The following is a 20,590-nucleotide window of genomic DNA, read 5'->3' on the forward strand; positions in this document are numbered from 1 at the left end:
CCCACCATCTGTCTCCCTCATCTCGGCTGAGGCAACCCCATCCCCACAGTTGCTCAGGCCTGACACCTGGAGTTCCACTGGACCCCCTGTTCCCCTCACATCCCATGTCACGTCCCTCAGCACACCTGTTGGCTCTCTTTCAAAACATTCCCAGGACTTAGCCACGTCTCATCATCTCCACAGCCACCTCCTTGCTCTTCCATCCCAGTCACCGTCCTGTCTTCAATTGTTACTGTAGCCTCCTAACTGCTCTTCCTGCTTCCTCCCTCTCCCCCTGAGTCAGCTCTTCCCAGAGCAGCCGGTGTGATCCTAGTAAACTTGTCACGTCGTGCTCACCATCTACTCGGAACTGTCAGTGGTCTCATCTCAGTAAGGTCCTTACAATGGATCACCCAGCCCTATGTGGACTGAGACCCCACCCTGACCGCCTCACTGACCTCACTTCCTCTCTGCTCCCTCCTCACATGGTTGCAATCAGATTGTAGCCCATGGTTGCAATCAGATTGTAGCCAGAGCTGCAAGGGGGTGGGCTGGGAGCATCTGGGCACTTTGCAGGCCTCTTGTTTCCCCTCCTCAGAGCTCCGGAGTTTCTCCACGTGGTCTCTTTGGGTGAATGGCTTTGAGCTCCCTCAAGACGGTGGCCTCAGGGAAGTCAGAGTGTTTAATCAGCAGCTGAGTATTCCCCCAAACCATACAAACACTTCATTCTCTTTATGACCTAGCATGGAAGTTGCTTAGTGCTGCATTTGCAAATGCTCATGAGGATGTGGAGATATGGGTTACTTTATACATCAATGGGAGGAATGTGAAATGATACAGTCACTCTGGGAAAGAATACGGCAATTTCTGCAAAACTAAAGCAATTAATACATAGTCTTGATTTGTGGGTGTTTCTGTTTAAATATAACTCATTTGATATATGTTGATTCATGAACATTGAATTCATGGCCTACAGTATTATAACCCACACCTCAAGGAAGCTTATCGAACACAGGTATTTTCTCCCCAAGGCACATCACAGTCTTCTTGTGCTTAGGAACACTAAACAGCACTTCAGCAAAATCAACAACAAAAGCCCTGGCAGGGTGGCTTGGTTGGTTGGAGCGCTGCCCAGTACACCAAAAAGTTTTGGGTCTGATTCCCCATTGGAACACATGCAGGAGGCAACTGATCGATGTTTCCCTCCCTCCGTCCTTCTCTCTCTAAAATCAATAAACATATCCTTGGGTGAGGATTAAAAAAAAAAATCAACAACAAAAATCACAGAAATGTAAAAATGTGGCACTAAATAAGGAAAAAGACACTTGTGTATAGTGTGAGAGCTGAAACAAGATGGCAGATCAGTCTTGTGTGACTTCAGCCGGGACCACGTGCCTGGGGCGACTCAAATTTTTCACTCCTTTGCACACGTCCTTGAAGGACAAAAAGGCACTGTGGATTGATCTGTGGGTTACAAATAGAATTTAGCAAGCATGCACATTTTTAAATATGAAATCCATGATTAATGAAAATTGACTCACTAGAGAGATATTGAGAGAGAGAGTGGCGGGGGCGGGGCGGGGGAGAGGGAAGGGAATGGGGAATCCGCTTTGTGAGTGAGGGCTATTTACAGTTGAAATTCTATACTTTACAAAAGATTTGCCAAGAGCTGCCTTGAAGTGCGGTGCTCTCCAGAGGCCAACAGCAAAGGATGTGGATTTACACACAGTTTCTTGCCACTTTGACGCAGCCCTTGAGAGTTTGTTCAGCTTCTGTCTCAAGTTCTGTACAGTTCAACTAGAATTTTTCTAAGTTTCTGCTAAGTGCTGGCACTTTGCTTGGCACTGTGGGGAAACCCAAGTGAGTAAGCTAAGGCCTGTGTTCAAAGGAATCTGGGGCTGTTCACTTCCTCGTTTAAAGAAGAGCCTTTCAGAGGCTGGGCCAGGGGCCATTTAGCAAGACTGTCCAAATCAACCCAGAAGCCATATTGTGGAGACGTATCTGGTCTCACAGAACCGTGGAGCTTCCAGAGGGGCCTAGAGGCAGGCAGAGGAGCAGCTGAAGTGGGGAGGGGAGGGCAGGGAAGCTGCTCTGTCCCCTCATAGCCACCACCATGTGCACTGCACAAAAGGGACATCTTATGGACATTGTTTTAGGTTAGGTTGACCAGATGGTTTCTGAAGATATGACAAAAAGAAGCACATGGAAGCCTGGGAAAGCATATTGTGGTTCTACCCAGAGAAGGCTGGCGAGGAGGGAGCGACGCCTTGTCAGAGTCTTGGTTCCCCACTCACCAGGCATGGAGCTTGTAGTTCACCTTACTTTTAGGGTCACCCACACCCTTTTTGGAACCTGTTTGTTGTCTTAACTGGGCAAACAGAGAAGTGTGTTCCTGGTGGAGGGAAGAGCATGTGCAAAGGCCCTGAGGTGGGAGGGAGCATGTTTCTCTCTCTCTCTTGCTTCCTGTGGTGGGAGTAAATGAGTGAGTGAGTGAATGAGTGAGTGAGTGAGTGAATGGGTGAGTGAGTGAATGAGTGAGTGAGTGAATGGGTGAGTGAGTGAATGAGTGAGTGAATGGGTGAGTGAGTGAGTGAATGGGTGAGTGAGTGAATGAGTGAGTGAGTGAATGGGTGAGTGAGTGAATGAGTGAGTGAGTGAATGAGTGAGTGAGTGAATGGGTGAGTGAGTGAATGAGTGAGTGAGTGAGTGAGTGAGTGAATGGGTGAGTGAGTGAATGAGTGAGTGAGTGAATGAGTGAGTGAGTGAATGGGTGAGTGAGTGAATGAGTGAGTGAGTGAATGAGTGAGTGAGTGAATGAGTGAGTGAGTGAATGGGTGAGTGAGTGAGTGAGTGAATGAGTGAGTGAATGGGTGAGTGAGTTAATGAGTGAGTGAGTGAATGGGTGAGTGAGTGAGTAAGTGAGTGAATGAGTGAGTGAGTGAGTGAGTGAGTGAGTGAATGGGTGAGTTAATGAGTGAGTGAATGAGTGAGTGAGTGAGTGAATGAGTGAGTGAGTGAATGGGTGAGTGAGTGAATGAGTGAGTGAATGAGTGAGTGAGTGAGTGAATGGGTGAGTGAGTGAATGAGTGAGTGAATGAGTGAGTGAGTGAGTGAATGAGTGAGTGAGTGAGTGAATGAGTGAGTGAATGGGTGAGTGAGTGAGTGAGTGAGTGAGTGAATGAGTGAGTGAATGGGTGAGTGAGTTAATGAGTGAGTGAGTGAATGGGTGAGTGAGTGAGTAAGTGAGTGAATGAGTGAGTGAGTGAATGAGTGAGTGAGTGAATGGGTGAGTGAGTGAGTGAGTGAGTGAGTGAATGAGTGAGTGAATGGGTGAGTGAGTTAATGAGTGAGTGAGTGAATGGGTGAGTGAGTGAGTAAGTGAGTGAATGAGTGAGTGAGTGAGTGAGTGAGTGAGTGAATGGGTGAGTTAATGAGTGAGTGAATGAGTGAGTGAGTGAGTGAATGAGTGAGTGAGTGAATGGGTGAGTGAGTGAGTGAGTGAGTGAGTGAATGGGTGAGTTAATGAGTGAGTGAATGAGTGAGTGAGTGAGTGAATGAGTGAGTGAGTGAATGGGTGAGTGAGTGAATGAGTGAGTGAATGAGTGAGTGAGTGAGTGAATGGGTGAGTGAGTGAATGAGTGAGTGAATGAGTGAGTGAGTGAGTGAATGGGTGAGTGAGTGAATGAGTGAGTGAATGAGTGAGTGAGTGAGTGAATGAGTGAGTGAGTGAGTGAATGAGTGAGTGAATGGGTGAGTGAGTTAATGAGTGAGTGAGTGAATGGGTGAGTGAGTGAGTGAGTGAGTGAAGGCACTGGACCATGGAGGCGTGAAGAGGCCACTGTAGCCATCCCTGTCCTCCTGAAGTGTTAACAGCAAAGGTCACCAACCCCATGGTGATAAGGGGTTTTAGGGCCTGGAAACGACATAAAAAGGTCCTTGAGAACAGACTGCATGCTCAGGGTGGAAGATTTGGGGGAAGGAATGGTGGTGGCAGTTGAGGTTGGAGAGAGGAGGGGTCAGACGAGGCTGGAGTGGGTCTATCCTAGGAGCAGTGGGAAGTCACAGAAGCCACCCTCTGTGCCCCTCCCCTTTGCTCAGAAGGAAATGAGAGCTGGCGTGAGGGGCAGTGACAAGAAGGCGGAGGCAGAGAGCTCTCCTGCTAGTTCATTTCCTCATCTAGCCATCTGCATGGGGCATACCCATATGGTTATGTCTTATTCCAGTTTTCTGAAGTTGGGGCCATCACTCAGGCCTGTCAGCTCACTTCTTCCAAATTTTTTCTTCCTTGAAACTACTTGGATTGGAGATAGTCCAGAGCCTGGGGGTCAGAAAGGCCCTGACTCTGGTACAGCTTACTCCTCTCCCACACCGTCCCTCCTTCTCCTGCATCAGGTGGAGGGCACAGGCCTGGACTCTGGCCGGCCAGGAAGTGGAGCAGGCGTGGGGTGGGGCCAGACACCAGCAAGTTCCGCTTAGCGGTTAGTTCCAGAGGCTCCAAGGAGGTGGGATTCAGAGTAGACACAGGTCTGCAGATGAAGAATTGGCATCACAGGAGCTTTTTGAGACCTAGCAGGGCCCAAACGCGGGGCTGGAGCTCAGGGCCAACTGTGGGGAGAGCCCTGGGAGCCCTGGGCTGGGAGACATGCACCTCAGAGGGGCAGAGGCTGAGGCCCCGGTAGGCACCAGCCAGTGGGAGAGAGGATGTGGCTGCAGCCCATGTCGGCTCCACCTGTGTCAGAGGCTCATGGAGCACTCGGCTTGCAGCCTCATCCCGGCCTGGGCTACAGCTTCTCAGCTCCTCTGAGCCTACAGAGGGATACGCAGCAGTGCCAGGCCGGGGCAGAGAGAGACAGGCCCCTCAGTGTCCACAGATCTGGTTTGTAAACCATCTGGATTTTCCCTGCCTCACTGTGGAGGGCCTGAGAGGGGCCCAGGCTAGAACTCAATACTGGCCATACTAACAACAATGAGCAACTCCTGGCTGATTTCTGTACATCTTGCATGCTATTGGCACTCACATATTTTGGCTCATTTAACCCCATGAGATAGTAACTGTCATTATCCTTGTTTAACAGAAGAGGAAAATGAGTTTCAGAGCGGTGATGTGACTTGCCTGAAGTCCCACAGCATGCAGCAGTCCGAGCGGGTCTGTTTGGCTCCAGAGCTCAACGTCTGACCACTATCCTGTGCTTCCTTGTTAATGGTGAGTGGGTAAGAGGAGCGTCCCCAAGAGGCAGAGAGAGAGGGACAAGGCAGAGGACTGAGCTAGATTTAACCTTGGGTTTGTCTGAATCCCAAACCGGTGCTCATGACCATGTGTTCTGCTCTTCACACCCCCCTTCTCAGCTCAGTGTCACCTCTTCTGTGAAGCCCCAGTCCCCACACACGTCCCAGCAGGTGGGCATCTCCTTCTGCACCAGACCCACCTGTTCCTGGGTGTTACTCTCCTACTAGGCTTAGAGCTCCCGGAGGATGGGGCTGCCCACTTATAAAGTGCCGCACAAATGCTCCTGGGTACTTGGAAGGACGAACGTGTGAGTGAACAAGTGAGTGAGGGAAGTGAGTGAGTGAGTGAGCGGATGAATGAGTGAGTGAGTGAGTGAGTGATTAAAGGCACTGGACCATGGACAAGTGAAGAGGCCGCTGCAGCCACCCCCGTCCTCATAAAGTGTTAACATCAAAGGTCACCAACCCCATAGTGATAAGGGGTTTTAGGGACTGGAAGTGACATAAAAAGTTCTTCCAGTCCACCCCCTTCCCTCCAAGCAGGAAAGCAGTGTTGCTGAGTCTTTTAAAACTAGCTCTATTCAGATAAAAGTTTCACACTGTAAAATTCACTCTTTTAATGGGTACATGTTAGTAGTAATGGTATATTCATGAGCTGTGCAAACACCATTACTATCTAATTTCAGAATATTTTCAACCCCTGGAAAGAAACCCTCAACCCATTAGCAGCCACTCCCCCTTTTCCTTCCTCAGCCCCTGGCAACCACTAATGTACTTTTTTTCTCTAGATTTGCCTGTTCTATGCATTTCATGTAAATGGCACGGCCTTAGTCAGCTCAGGCAGCTGTAGCGGATACTACAGCCTAGGGGCTTAAACCACAGAAATATATTTCCCAAAGCTGTGGGTGCTGGGAAGTCTGAGATTAGAGTGCCAGTATGGCGGGGTTCTGGTGAGAGCTCTCTTTCTGGTTTTTAAACAGTCACTTTATTGCTGTGTCCTCACGTGGCAGAGGTAAGAGAAATCACCTCCCCCAAGTCTCTTCTCATAAAGCCACGCACCCCATTCAAAGGGCTCCACCCTCACAAACTAATTACCTCTCTAAGGTCCCATCTCCAAAGACCATTATGTTGGGGATTAGTCTTCAACAGATACAACTTAGGGCTGGGGAATTCAGGAACCATTTGATGTGTGATCTTTCAAAGTTAATTTGTGCTGTAGAACACAGCAGTACTTCATTTCTTTTTATTGTTGAATGGTATTCCATGGTATGGCTATACTATATTTTGTTTATCCATTCAGCCGATTTTTACTGTTAGGGATAACGTTTCTATGAACATTTGCGTACATATTTTTGTGTGAACATATGTTTCTCTTGGGCATATACCCAGGAGAGGAATTTCTGGGTCACATGTTACTCTATGTTTAATTCTTTGGGGAACTGTCAAACTATTTTTCAAAACAGCTTTACCATTTTATATCCCCACTAGCAAGGTGTGACAATTGTAATTTATCTACATCCTTGCCAACACTTGTTATTATTTGTCTTTTTGATTATAGCCATTCCACTGGCCATGAAGAGGCATCTCACTGTTGCTTTGATTTGCATTTCCCTAAAGACTAATGAAGCTGAGCATTTTTTAATGTGATTATTGACCATTTGTACATCTTCTCTGGAGAAATGTCTATTCAAAACATTTGCCCTTTGAAAAAAATTGGGTTATTTGTCTTTTAATTGTTGAGCTGTAAGTGTTTGTTATATATTTTAGATACCAATCTCTTACCAGACATATGATTTACAAATATTTTCTCTAATTTTGTGGGTTGTCTTTTCACTTTCATGATGGTGTCCTTTGAAGCACAAAACTTTTTCATTTTGAAGTCAATTTATCTATTTTTTTCTTTTGTTAAATGTGTTTTTGAGGTCATTAAGAAATCATTCCCTAACCCAAGGTCACAAAGATTTACTCCTGTGTTTTCTTCTAAGAGCTTTATATTTTAACTCCCACATTTGGTCTATGATTCATTTTGAGTTTAATTTTGTGCATGGTGTTCAGTGGGGGGTCCAAATTTATTCATATGTTTATCCAGTTGTATCAGTGTTATTTGTTGAAATGACTATTCTTTCTCCATTTAATTATCTTGGTACCCTTGTTGAAACCAATTGATCATAAATATGTTGCTTTTATTTGCAGATATTACATTGTTTTGGTGCAATTTTAAATGGGATTGCTTTCTTAGTTTCATTTTAAGATTGTTCATTCTAGTGTATAGAAATACAATTGACTTTTGTATGCTAATCTTATATCCTGCAATCTTGCTGAACTCATTTATGAGTTTTAATAGTTGTATTCTGTGTTTTCCTTAGAATTTTCTACATTCAAGATCATGTTATCTGTGAAAGGAGATAATTTTACTTCTTCCTATCCAATATGGATGCTTTTGATTTCTTTTTCTTGCTCCATTGCCATGGCTACCCACCTCCCGGGGCAACGTTAAATAGAAGTGTCTAGAGTAGACATCCTTGTTTTGTTCTTGATGTTAGGTGAGAAGCATTCACTCTTTACAATTAAGTATAATATTAGATGTGGATTTCCCCCTTATTATAGTCTTTATCAGGTGGAGGAAGTTTCCTGACATTCTAATTTTAAAGATGAATTCACCAAGACCAGGTTAAAGCGCTTGCCCAAAGTCAGATAGCCACCCAGGACAAGAACCTTGACTTCCAACAGCAGAACCATCATCAGCCACAGTAACTGAAGTAGCCTGGTAGCTCCAGGCATAGCACCCTCAGTATGTGCCCAGCCCTGTGCTGTGTGCACCGTATCATCCCATTTAATCCTCACTGCCACCCAATGAGATGCCTAATTCTATTTCTTTATATTTCTTCCTTTTATTTATCTATAATTCCCTTGTATTTTATTTTCTCCTTATAAAGGAAAATATACATTTGTTTTAAAGAATTCAAATATTAGAGAAATATAAATAGTATAAAGTGACCTTCTCTACCTTCCCATTCCTATCATTCCCATTTTACAGATGAGAAAACCAAGGCTTGTAGCACTCTCTAAAGGATGAAGCCTCAGTCCCAGGAAGCACACAGCTGGGCTCCCTGCTTGCCTAACGTGACAGCAGCAATGCAACAAGTAGTTAGGGAAGCCAAGGCCCCTGGGAGGTCCTGAGAAGTGGGAAACAACTGGTTCCCCTGAATGGACTGTTTTTCTGCTGGGTAAGTGCCAGCAAATCAATATTCAATTATGCCACCTGGAGTGGTGGCACACCTCTCCACTCAGGGATGACAGAGAAAAACGGTCTTGATGAAATCTGAATAGACGTATCCTAAGAAGCCTGGATGGAGACACGAGCAGGCAGCTCCTGAAGAGTCCATAAATCTGTGCCTGATGAATTACCGTGCCTCTGTCCCCAGCATCCTGGCTCAGGACAAGGGTGGCATAATTATTTCTCTGGCCGTGGTTATCTGGGGCGAGCTGGTCCATTTTTCTCTTTTATTACCATTGAATTTCAGGAAAGCGTCTGCTGAGCCCCCCACCCTACCCCCCTTTTCTAAATGTTGGATTTATTCGATGGTTCCACTAGCCCTGGTGATGGAGGCCAGGGTGTGCTCTGCAGCAGGGAGGACTTGGTCCCTGAGCCCGCCTGTCTGGACGATTCTCTCGCGGGTGTGATGGGTGGGTGGATGGACAGCCAGCTGCTTGTAACGACCCCTCCCATCAGAGGTACCGCCAGTTTATTTCCCTTTCCCTTCCTCTGCCCTGTGGATGGAGATGCCCAGATCTGAGGCCCGTGTGGTCGAGCTGAGGTGGGGAATTCTCTGGAGTGTTGTCTGAGGGCAGGCATCCCTAAAGGAGACCCAGAGTTCCCTGGGGGGGGGTGAATATTTTACACCCACCCAGCTGAGGCTCCTGGCTGCAGGAGACCATGCCAGGGTTCCGAGCCCTGGACACTGACGATGCTAACGTGGCCGCTGCTCTCCTTGTCCCTGGCAGGTGTCATGCGCTTCTCACAAGTTACCTCTCCCACTCCTCATGAAAGCCACTGTTTGACAGATGAGAAACAGAGGCAGGGAAGTGGGGAGCACCTTGCCCAAGGGCACAGAGACAGAGAGTGGCCTCCCTGGAGTTCCAGCTCAGGAAGAGGACGCCATACACTGTTATCACATGCCAATCAGTGGTCTCCAGTTCCCCTGCAAAGAGGGCCTGCGATGCCATGTCGTCATCTGATCTTCCTGGGCTCACCGCAGCGCTGGCCTGTCAACTGACTGTGGGTGTCACAGGCCATGATCCCATCTGACTGTGAGCTCTCTGTAGCGGGGACCACACCTGTGCTCTCCCCACTGGACCCCAGCCCTAGCAAAGGCCAACACATAGTAGGTACTCAATAAATGATTGCAGGAATGTGGAAGAACAAATACGTGAATGAAATTTCCTGAGCATTGATCCTCAGAGCCAGGACCATAGGGTGTCCACCGTGGGGGAGGCATGCCCAAGCAGCAGCACCTGTTTCATTCATTCATTCATTCATTCATTCATTCATTCATTCATTCACAAGCTTATACTGAGTACATGTCCAGCTCTGGGCAAGCCCCTGGGAAAGCCCAAGGGTAAGAAAAGAAGGATTCTGCACTCATAAAGATAGCAAGGAAGACAACGCTGAAGGAGCAGTAGCAGCCAGATGTAAAAGGTGTCTGGAGAGCTCAGAGAACATATAATAGGACATTAAGTTAGATCATGAAACCTCTCTCAAAGGACGTGATGTACAAGCTGAGATTTGGAGATTGAGTCATAGCTAACCAGGCTAAGAAGTTCTGGTGGATACAAGAGCAAGAGGTCCTTGGTGGTAAGTGCAAGTCAAGAGTACAATGCACGCACACATCCACAACAAACTAGTAGGCCAAATTAATAAAAGTCTGATATCTGGAACCTGGAAAGGGAAGCCTGTCCCTGGCTAACATGGGCTGGTCAGAGGTTGCCCTATTTTACAAACAAGGGCACTGAGGCTCAGAGAGGTGAAGTAACTGCCACAGGGGCACTCAGCCAGTGAGTGACAGAGCCAGTTCTACCAAAATTGACGGATAGGGGGTCAGATTCAGGCCAGCAGAGATGCCCAGTGAGCGGAGCTGTCACAGAGAAGAGGGGGCCTTTCCCATAAAGGAAAGAGCCACACAGAGAGCAAGCCCTTTGTTGGCAGGATGGTTGCACAAGCATCTAAATCTCTTGGTGGATTAGGGGTCTGGAGAGGGACTGGGCAACCTCTGATGTTCTTCCTAAGGCTGGGATGCTGGAAATCCACACCCAGAAAGAGAGGAGAGGGAGCAGTGGCCAGCAAAGTCACTTCCCATGCCCCACCTTAACTTCTTCACAGTTTTCGGACTTTGTGCTGCAGCCCACAGCACGGCTGGGAAGGAGACCTGAGACAACGTCCCAAGTGATTGTTTCAGAGCCCCTGGCCTTCCAGGGCCCTAAATGCCATCATAGAATTAGACATTGACCTCTTCCAGATTGATTGCAAAAATGGCCCCAACTCCTCCCCCACCTTCCTTGTATCCATATTATTTACATCTCCCGCCATTAAGATGTAGAGTCTCTTCCCCATCCCTTGACTTGCCCTAGCCAAGAGAATGCAGTGCAAGCAGTCAGGTGCCAGAGCGCATGTGTCCTTGGGCATGTTTCCCTGTCGCAGAACCCTGCCTGCCTCCACTCTGAGAATGAGCCCAGGCTAGTCCGCCGAGAGCCCATGGCTCCCAGTTGCCCCAGCCTGGAGTCAACCATCCCCTCACCATCCGCAGATGTGGGTTTGCTTAGTTGACCTACAACTGATCAAAAAGACATGAAGAAAGTCAGCCAGAACTGCTCAGAGGAGCCCAGCCTCAATTTTGAACCTCAGAATTATGAACTAAAGAAAAGTTTTTGTTGTTAACTCACTAAATGTTGGGGTGGTTTGTTAACACTGCAATGAGTGACTGATGTGCGGGCTCTTTGCATAAGAAGCTTACCACAGACACTTGAACTACCATGAAAAGCTGCCCATTACCTTCAGCAGCATGTTATTAAGGTACAGGAAATAAGATGCAGTTTAACAGTGGCTTAAGCAGTTCAAAAGAACATTTATTTCTCATGGAACAATCCCAATGTCAGTGTCCTGAGCTAACATGTTAGAGACCTAGCCTCCCTCCACCTTGTTGCTCTGTGTTTCCTAAGCTTTTGCTCCACCCACTGGGAAACCAGCTCATCTCCATGGCCACAGTCCAGGTGGAAGGAAGGGAAGATGGGAGAATGTGGAAGGTGTGGACTTTTCCTTTAGGGCCCAGTCCAGAAGTCACACATACGCGCGTGCACACACGGCTTCTACTCAAGTGCCATTGGCAGAACTTAGTCATATGACCACATCTTGCTGCAGAGGAAACTGGGAAATGTAATTGTCCTGGGAAACCATGTAAACGCCTGAAAGTGGAGGTTCTGTTTTCCAAAAGAGCAAAGAAGAATATGTTGGGAGCAACTGGTAGGCTCCGCTGAAATACAAAATGTGTATTAGGGCAATGTTTCTGAGAATTAGGTGCGGCTGACAGTGGGCGAGGGAAGCAGATAGGCCTATTCCATGGCATCTCCATTTTCCTCCCTCTTCTGGTCCTCCTGAAACTATGGTTTATCTCATTAAGATGCCATAGTCCCCTGATCAGAGCTTATTCATGTCCAGTGACCACTGTGGAGACTCCGTGCACCCCTACATTCACCCAGTCTTCATCGGGCACCTACTCTGCACTGACACTATGCTGGGAACTGTGGATGCAACAGTGAATTAAAACCAAAGTGGTTCTAGACTTTCCAAAGAATAGACTAGAGTGAGGCATTGCACCCCCAAATAATGCAAATATATGCAAAACTGCAGCTTTGTGTTGCATGGTGTTGTACATAAGGAGGTCAGAGTAGGGCTCTCTGAAGAGGCAATACTTGAGCTGGAAGATGAGCAGGAGTTTCCCAGGTGAAAGGGGAAGGGGACATTTTAGGTGTAGGAAACAGTGTGTGCAAAGGCCCTGAGGTGGGACGTCAGCATGATCAGGAAACAAGTGTGAGTGGGTCCGATGATGTAAGGGAGAAGGGTAGAGGTGAGGCTGGATGGAGGCTGGGATCAGGCTGGAAAGGGCCTCGCAGGCCATGCTGGGCAGTCCCACCTAGTAAAGGCATCAGAAAATTTTAAGGGGTTTGAGCAGGGAAGTTTGGTCCCACAATCCAGGAGGTCTCTATTAACGCTCCCCTAACTACAGTCAGAGTTGAGACTCCCATTGAAGAGGTGTCTGTGTTACATGGGACTTTGGCGTCCTGGCCATCTATTCTCTGGGTGCTTGAACTTAGGAAGGCTGTGGGCAGATTCAGAGCATCCTAGGGGATATGAAAAAGAAACCAGAGTAGGGCATGTGCCAGGCCACTACGATTAGCCTTTGTGACAGGCATGCAGGGGGTTGGCAATGCAGCAGTTAAGACCTAAACTCTAGAGTCAGATCCAAGTTAAGTTTCAGCTGTCAACTAGCTGTGTGACCCTGGGCATGTTACTGAACCTCTCTGTGCCTTAGTTTGCTCATCTATAAACTGGAAAAAATAATATCCACCCCACAGTGTTGTTGTGAGGATACATAAGATAATACACGTAGAACGCTGACACATGTAAGCTCTCGGTATGTGCTGTCTCTTGTGACCCGTTGTTGCTTTTGGTCTGGTCAGCAGTGTTTCCTTTGGCATCAGGGCCTCCTCTCACTGCCGTCCACTTCACCCTGGGATGGACCACTCAGAGGGGCACTGCATTTCCTCTCAGGTTCAGCCATGATGAGCTGGGGATTCTGTCACTTGCAACTACTCAGTTCTGCTGGTTCTCTCCAATCCTGGACTTGAACCCCTGACTTCAGCCCCACCAGCTGCCCTCTCAAACATGACTGGTGTGTTCCTGCCTCCATGCCTTTGTTCCTGCTGTTCGCTCTGCCTGATGTCCTGTCCCCTATGCGCTTGGTCCTCCCAAGTGTTGCACGTCCTTTGCTGCACTAGCACTGACGGGTCTTGGAGACAGAGCACAGAGGAAAGAAATGGACTTTCAAGTCAGAGACGTGTGGTTTCATCCCTGCTCCCTCCCTCAGTTGTTGTGTTACCTTTGACTTGTTATTAGACTGCTCCAAGCCTCAGTGCATTCATCTTACACATGGAAACAGTAACACCAAATACACAGCGTTCTTAAGCACATTTAACGCAGTAATTCAGGAGAACTGCCTGGTGCACAGTGGGTGCCTAATAACGGCTGGCTGACACAATCGGTCCTGGGCTGACATAAGCCAGCTCTGCTCCGGCATTTCACCTCCAGAAGAGCAAACAGGAACCCTGGGGGAATCTTACCCAGCAGCCTCGCTCTAGGAAAGAGAAATAAAACATTTTCTAATTCCAAAGAGTAAATGTCAGAGGCTTGGGAAGGCTTCTGAGGTTCTGAAAATGCACACCTGGTGTGGAAGGGAGGGAAGGAAAGGAGGGGAGGAGAGGGAGGAGGCTGAGAGGCAGAGATGGGGTGCCAAGCCTGAGGAAGCAGAGAGAGGGGGGTTGGGCTGTTCTGCAGGTGCCTCCTTGAGACCTTGGGTAGGGGGTTCAGGCATTCTCTGAGCATTCTCCTGGAAGGGGACAGAAGACCTGTACCTCATGAGGAGGCTCTGGTGTCACTGAGCAGAAAGAATGTGGGGATGACGAGTCACCTTCTTCAAACCTCTCATACAAACTTCATTCTGTGCACCCACCCAGCAGGCTGCAGACGGGTGGGTTGGAAGCCATTCAAAACCCCAGGTCTCCACGCTGAATCCTCCTGGCAGCTCTGGCCCTACAGACCGTCCAGATACACCACCTCCTGGTGGCACGTGCCCAGCCATCAGCCTGTCACAGCTAGCAAAGTGGCTTCTTCTGCACATTCATGTTTCATGGTTGTGTGCTACTTGGGGTAAAATCTTGCCTGGCCCAGAGCACTCATGGACCCGTGGTCCCTTTGCCTCCTGCCCTGGGCCCTCCCTGCAGGCCCTGGCTCACCCCAGTGTGCTTCTCCCCAAGTTCTCCACATCCTTCCATGAAGAAAGGCCCTGGGGGAGGTGCAGGGAGCTCTGATCAGTGGCACTGTGTTTCGTGAGGACCCAGGAGCCTTCAGAGAGAATGAGACTCAACCATGGTAGTTTGGGTCCAACCTGAGGCCCATGTGGACGCTCACTGGACTCCTCATTAAAGAGCTAATCAGGCTGGTTTTGGAGGAACCGAGGACAGCACAGCTGATGTGTCTTCTCTGTGCTTTGTGGAGTCCTTAGAAGCATCTAGAAGCAGACACACAGGTACTACTGAACATCAGTGTCTGAGAACAGGTGGCTGGGCAGGCTTGCTGGTATAGGTGACCCTCCAAGTTGAGCTCACCTGGTAGCAGCCTGGGTCAATGGGCAAGGGCACATGGAGGCCCTGGGTTCTCCTTCAGCTATTCTTGAAGCAGCATCTCTGGGCACTGACAGAATCCTTCACCGGACCAGTATTGATGAACCAGGAACTGGGCTGCTTCCCTCTCCTTACCTCCTTATTCAGTTGTCAGACAGGCTGTTAGGCCCTGAGCGAGGAGGACATGGAAATACAAATAGGATGTCACCCTCAGGGGCTCTAGTCAGATGGGGGAGCCAGGCACCCAAGAGGACAAGCATAATGCAGACTCATAAGAACCACGGCGGGGGTGAGGCTGGGTCTGTGTTTCAGAGGCACAGTGTGAGGTGGTTCCCGGGCAGAGGTATGCTGGCTTGAGGCCAGGCTCTGCCACCCACGGTCTGTGGGACTCTGGGCCAGTTACTTACCTCCTTGAGTCTTGGTTTTCCCTTCTATCCAATGGAGATCATGTTGGGAAATTGGGAGGAATACAATCGTTGATGTAATTTAGTCCCTGGCACATAGTAGGTGTTACTATACAGTAGCTCTTATTTATGCACCCAGTGAGCAGGGGTTGAGTGAGCACTGCAGTGTGCGGGCCCTGCTCAGGGAACTGAGAATTCACTGGGGAAAGAAGGCCAGGTGCAGTCCTCATCCCCAGGGACCCTAGAGTGTTAATCAGAGGCCTGAATGAGAATCACAAACAGATCTGCTCTAAAGGGAAGAATGGGGTCCTGCGAATGCCGGGAATACGGAGAGAGGAGAACAAATGCAGAGACTTGGGGGGGAAATGGACAGAATTGGATGCCACGTTGGGCGATGGGGGAGAGAAGGTGTCAAGGATGGAGTCCTGGCTCCCGGGTGGGTGAGCGGGCGGAGGAGTCCTTCACGGGGAGGGCTGGGAGGAGTCGGGGCTGCAGGGGGAGCTCACGAGTCTGGACTTGTTCATGGCAGGTCTGTGATGCCTTTGAGGATCCCCACGTGACACAGAGTTGGGAGCCAGGTCTTGCTCTACCAGCCCCAGGCTGAGACGTCCTGAGGGATCCAGAGGAGAAAGGCCAGTCCTTCCCTCAAGGGCTCACATGTGGGGCCCTGTGGACCTTCACAGGTGGAGATTGTCACTGGACAGAGAAGACACCCCTACCCTGTTGGAGTGCAGGGGGGAGGTCAGGCCAGTCTTCAGGGTCACCTCTGGGCTAAGCCCTGGAGGAAAAAGATTCACTAGACAGGGAAGGGGAGGACGCGGAGGGCGAGGGGCTGGCCTGCGGAGACCCAGGTGCAGGGAAGACAGCACCCTATAGTCAGGAAACTGGGGGGAGGAGCATTAGGGTCCCTGTGGCCCTGGCACCTGGGAGGAGGAAGCAGCAGGGGAAGCTGGAGCCACAGGAGTCTGAGCAGGAGGGGCCCGGGATGCCAGGCGCGAGGTTCACATTTCAGTGGCAGGCCACGGGGACTCAGTGCCCTGTCCTGTTTCAGCAGGAGCGTGTGCTCAGGGCCACTGTGCTTTGGGACAATGCCAGGGTGCAGAGACCCTGGCAGCAAAGAGATCAAGTGCAGCTGAGAGCGGGGCGACTGCAGTGGAGATGGCAAGAGGTGGGTGGACCCAAGCAGCCTCAGGGGGACTGAGTGGACTTTGGGCCCATGAAGGGCGATGGCCATCCATTCAGGGGACAAGGCTGGCAACTGCAAAGGTGGAGAGGAGGGAACAGCATAGGACAAGGCAATGTCAGTCCCAGTATGATATACATCTACACGTACTCCCCACCCCACCACACACAGGCACACAGACGCACAGACACACACGCACACACATGCTGCCCAGTCCCAACCTCCTTCAGTCTTCAGTGGACTTGGGGGTAGTAACTGAATCACACTTGGACGAAGCTTGTGTTCTCATCTTTCTGCTCCTTTCAGTTACGTGGGTCCCGACTCTGGCTGAGCTTTGTGACCTTGACCAAGCCACTTAAACTCTCTGGACCTCAGTTTCTTCCTTGTTAAGAAAAAAGCTGGCATTGTGCTCTTTGTCACACTATGGTCCAGGGGCTTATTAATAAAAATAACTAAAAAATATACTGATTACTTATTATATGCTAGGCATCACACTAAACACTTACAAGCTTTATGTGATTTAATGTAAAACAGAAATAACCCTATTTCTGTTACTGTTCCTAGTTGCTCCCAGATAAGGAAACTGAGGCTCCCAGAGGTGAAATAACGTGCCCAAGGGCACCGAGCTCATTAATGGCAAAGCCATCTATCTCATGCTCTACTGGACAACCCACCCCCATCCCAAACTTTGGCACATCTAGAACATGCCTTCAAAAATCTCCACTTCCCCAGGGTGGGGAACCACTTTATTACAAAGTCCCCTCTTTGCAATGACAGAACATGGAGACCAATGAAACTCTCTCAGTTTCGACATGGTTTTGGAAATCAATGGGCTGTGATTGTGAATCCAGCGTCTGTCAACAGCCGCCTAATTTTAGCTGGATCTTTGCAGGATGCTCACTGGGCTTAGTCGCCCCCGTGGCCTGGCAAAGCAGTTCTGAGAACATCATTGATTTTTGACTCAAGTGTCCCCATGAAATACAAACCCGCTGTTACTCAGAGAGTCTGCCATGTGGCACAGGAGAAATGCTACCAGGAGAACAATAACCGGAATTTCATTGTAAAGCCTGCCCTCTTGTACCATGTCCCTCCCACCTCTTCTCTGCTTTGATCTTGGCCTCACGGCTCAGACCTGGAAAATATGTGCCTTTTGCTGTCCCTACTTGGTCACAGAGCAATAGGTGAAAGGCATCAGTAAGGTGTTAAAGATACTTCCGTTGTGGGCAAGCTCCCGATTACAAAGGCCCTTGTAAGTGGATTAGCACCTGTTTGTTTACGGGAACGGAGTTTGGGGGAGGGTGATTGGGTGCTTCTCTGCAGGGTTACTCCACCCCAGTATGAGTGGCTGAGGTCATGGGGGGAGAACCCAGGGCCTCAGAACAAAAACACAGTCCTTGCATAGCAACAGCCTCTCTTGGGCAGAGTGGACAGAAAGTGTGTCATCACACAGCCTTTCCCCAGGCAGGGGCTTTCCAGGAAACTGGAGGGGAGGAAAACACCAGCCACCCCTAGGACAGGTGCTTGACTGAGGCTGGACATCACATCTGAGTGGGGCAGGCTCTGAGGGTCCAGCCTGTCATTCTGGATATGAGGCCCTGACCCCCAGAGGGGAAAGGCAACTTGTTCTAAGGCCACACAGCAATTTGGTGGCAGAAAGTAGACACTGATGTCCCTTACTTCAAGGTCATCCTTCAGTGGCAGGCCCAGAGCTCCCACGCTGGCAATGCCAGTGTTCATCACAGGCTAGGGAGTGGGTGAGCGAGCGAGCAAATGAGGCAGCCAACGTGGCAAAAACGTGGGTGGTGATGGAACATGTGCCGCACGGGCTCTGCAACCACTTGGCCTGGGTTTAAATGGAATGGGAATCCCACCACTTGCTGTGTGACCATGGACAAATAATTGGATCTCTCTGAGACTCAGTTTCCTCAGCTGTAAAATGGGGTTATGTTAGTATCTACCTCACAGGGTCGTTGAGAGGACTAACTGAAAAAAAGCAAGTTCAGCATCTAGCACAGCATTAGAAACATAGAAAGGAGCTAAAATAACAGTTATTCATACTAGAATTATTTTTCACCAATGACCTATTTGTTTTATTCTAAGATGCCACTTATCAAAAGATAGACCATCAATTAACTTAGTAACAGCTTCTGAAGGGGAAAGAAAGCAGAAAGATGAAATTAAATGTCTAGATCAACTGAAAGAAACATTTTGTTTTGGAAATTTTAAAAACATATGTTCCAGAATTAAAGAGATGCACTATTAATGTCAAAAGGTTGTTTCTAGATTCAGATTCCTGGAACGCTCCCACTAACTGCCACAGAGAAAAACCGCAGCTGGCTCAGCGGCCTCAGGGAAGGCCCTCCCCTCTCTGACCTGTTTCTAACCTTGACTCTGAACAGGTGAGATTAGGTGATCCTTTCTAGCCCTGGATCTGGCAGAAGAGTGAAGTCCTTCGCTGCAAAGGTGAGGGCTTGTGGGGCGGGGCCTTCTTACTCCATTCAGGGCAGGGCACAGGGCCAGAATCCACCTCTCCCAGTGGCCTCCTTACCTCAGGCCCCTGAGCAAAGAGCTTCTAAGCAGAGACCATGTTTCAGGCCTAGGAATCTGGGCCTCCCGAGGGCAGCCAGCCCATCCTCTCACCTCCAACCTGTGTGTTTTCTGGAGGCCTCTACCCACCCTTGGCACAAGCCCATCCTCCGCTGTACCCACCGCCCCCTGCATCCTGGACTTGCTCGCAAGATTTCTGGAAGGCAGACCCTACGAGCAAGCAGCCCCTCCCACTTGGGGTACTTCCGGGGCAGCCTGTGGGGGTAGGAAGGGAGGGTAGGAGGGCAGGAGCCAGGAAGGAGGGGGAGGGGAGAAGATAGACTGCGAGTGGGTGTGTTTATTGCCATTCGCTTCTGGTTACCTTTAAACAGGAGAAAATTACACACTAATCCCCTTTCTCTCCATGCAGTGCTTCTAAGAAAGGAGAACCTTGACATTCTTGGAGGAAAAAATAGGGAAAAGATGAGACACATAATATCCAGAATAAACTGAGGATGGAGACATTTCAGTGAGGTCATGGGCTAAACTTCCTCAATGTCTGAAAAATAAAACCATGGCAGGGTTTGGTGGTGACAGGGGGAAGAGGATTCTGGGAGGAAAGCCCAGCTCCGAGGTGGAACAACGGCCAGTGGGGGAGGGAGTGGGCGGCTGCTGGGCTCTGCTGGGGCAGGGGGTCTGAGACATGCAGGTGGGGTGGGGGATAGGGGGGTTGGTGCAAGAACTCTGGGGCCCGGGCTCCCCAGAATCTGCACCTGTTAACCCCCCCATTGGCTTCCTAACCCTTTGCAAATTGGCTCCTGGCCCAACTTGCTGGTGAAACTCTGTGTTAAGGTCTCATCAGCTCCTGACCTTGCCCCTCTCTGCCCTCTTCCTGGTCATCGGTGACCCCCTGCCATGCTGCGTCGGGGCATTGGGACCCTTGCAGCCTGTCCACGCCTTCACCTCTCCTCAGCCCATCAGGAGGCCACCGCTAGGCCTCCTAAGGACATTTACTAGTAGGAGTTAGCCTCCGCCTCACTGAATGACAATTTAACCCTTTGAGTACTTAGAAGTCATCCTGATTCCCGCTTTTCCCTCACATCCCACAATGAACCCACCAATAATCTCACTGGATCCATTTCAACATACGTCAAGAACCTGTCCCCTTCTTACTGCCTGCATTGTGATCATGTGATCACCCTGGCTCACACCACCACTATCTCTTTCTTTTTGGTATCTTTTTCTTTTGCGTTGTTTAATTATTTTTAAATTTTTTTATTGTTCAAATATATTTGTCTCCATTTTCCCGCCACTAAAAAATATGGAACGCTTCCAGAACTTGCGTGCCGTCCTTGTGCAGGGGCCATGCTAATCTCTGCATCGTTCCAATTTTAGTATATGTGCTGGCGAAGCGAGCACGCCACCACCATCTCTTGCCTGGATAACAGCAAGAGCCTCCAGACCGGTCTCCCTTCCTCTTCCTTTGCAGTGGGCAGGGTGGTCCTGCTAAACCTGAGTTACCCCATGTCATCCCTCTGTCTCTAAACTCTGAGACCTCTTGTCATTCTTCTCCACCGAAATGCTGTGAGGGCTCCCCATTTCCCCTATCTCATTCAGGCCATGAGGATCTGTCCCCAGGGGACCGCCAGTGGGTCTCTGTCCTCCTCTCCCGTTACCCGCCTCTTCCCTCCTTCTCTTCATCCTTGTAGCCCCCTTGCTCTTCCCTGAGGCTCCAGGACACCCCTGCTGTGACCTTAGCACCGACTTTTCCCGCTGCCCCCTCCACACGGCTGACTTCTTTCCCCTTTTCAGTCTTCTC

At 49.4% G+C, this 20,590-nt stretch overlaps 1 non-coding gene across 1 annotated transcript; it reads right to left on the reverse strand.

Annotated features, from left to right (window-relative positions):
* Nucleotides 1-20,086: 20,086 nt before the first annotated feature.
* Nucleotides 20,087-20,190, reverse strand: LOC129069520 (U6 spliceosomal RNA). The gene has a single exon (XR_008529016.1). It is a non-coding gene; the product is annotated as a U6 spliceosomal RNA (small nuclear RNA).
* Nucleotides 20,191-20,590: the final 400 nt, after the last annotated feature.

This window comes from Pteronotus mesoamericanus, unplaced genomic scaffold (genome assembly GCF_021234165.1).
Source record: "Pteronotus mesoamericanus isolate MK-2021 breed Mesoamerican mustached bat unplaced genomic scaffold, CSHL_Meso_final contig_221, whole genome shotgun sequence".
In the NCBI taxonomy this organism is placed as follows: Eukaryota; Metazoa; Chordata; class Mammalia; order Chiroptera; family Mormoopidae; genus Pteronotus; species Pteronotus mesoamericanus.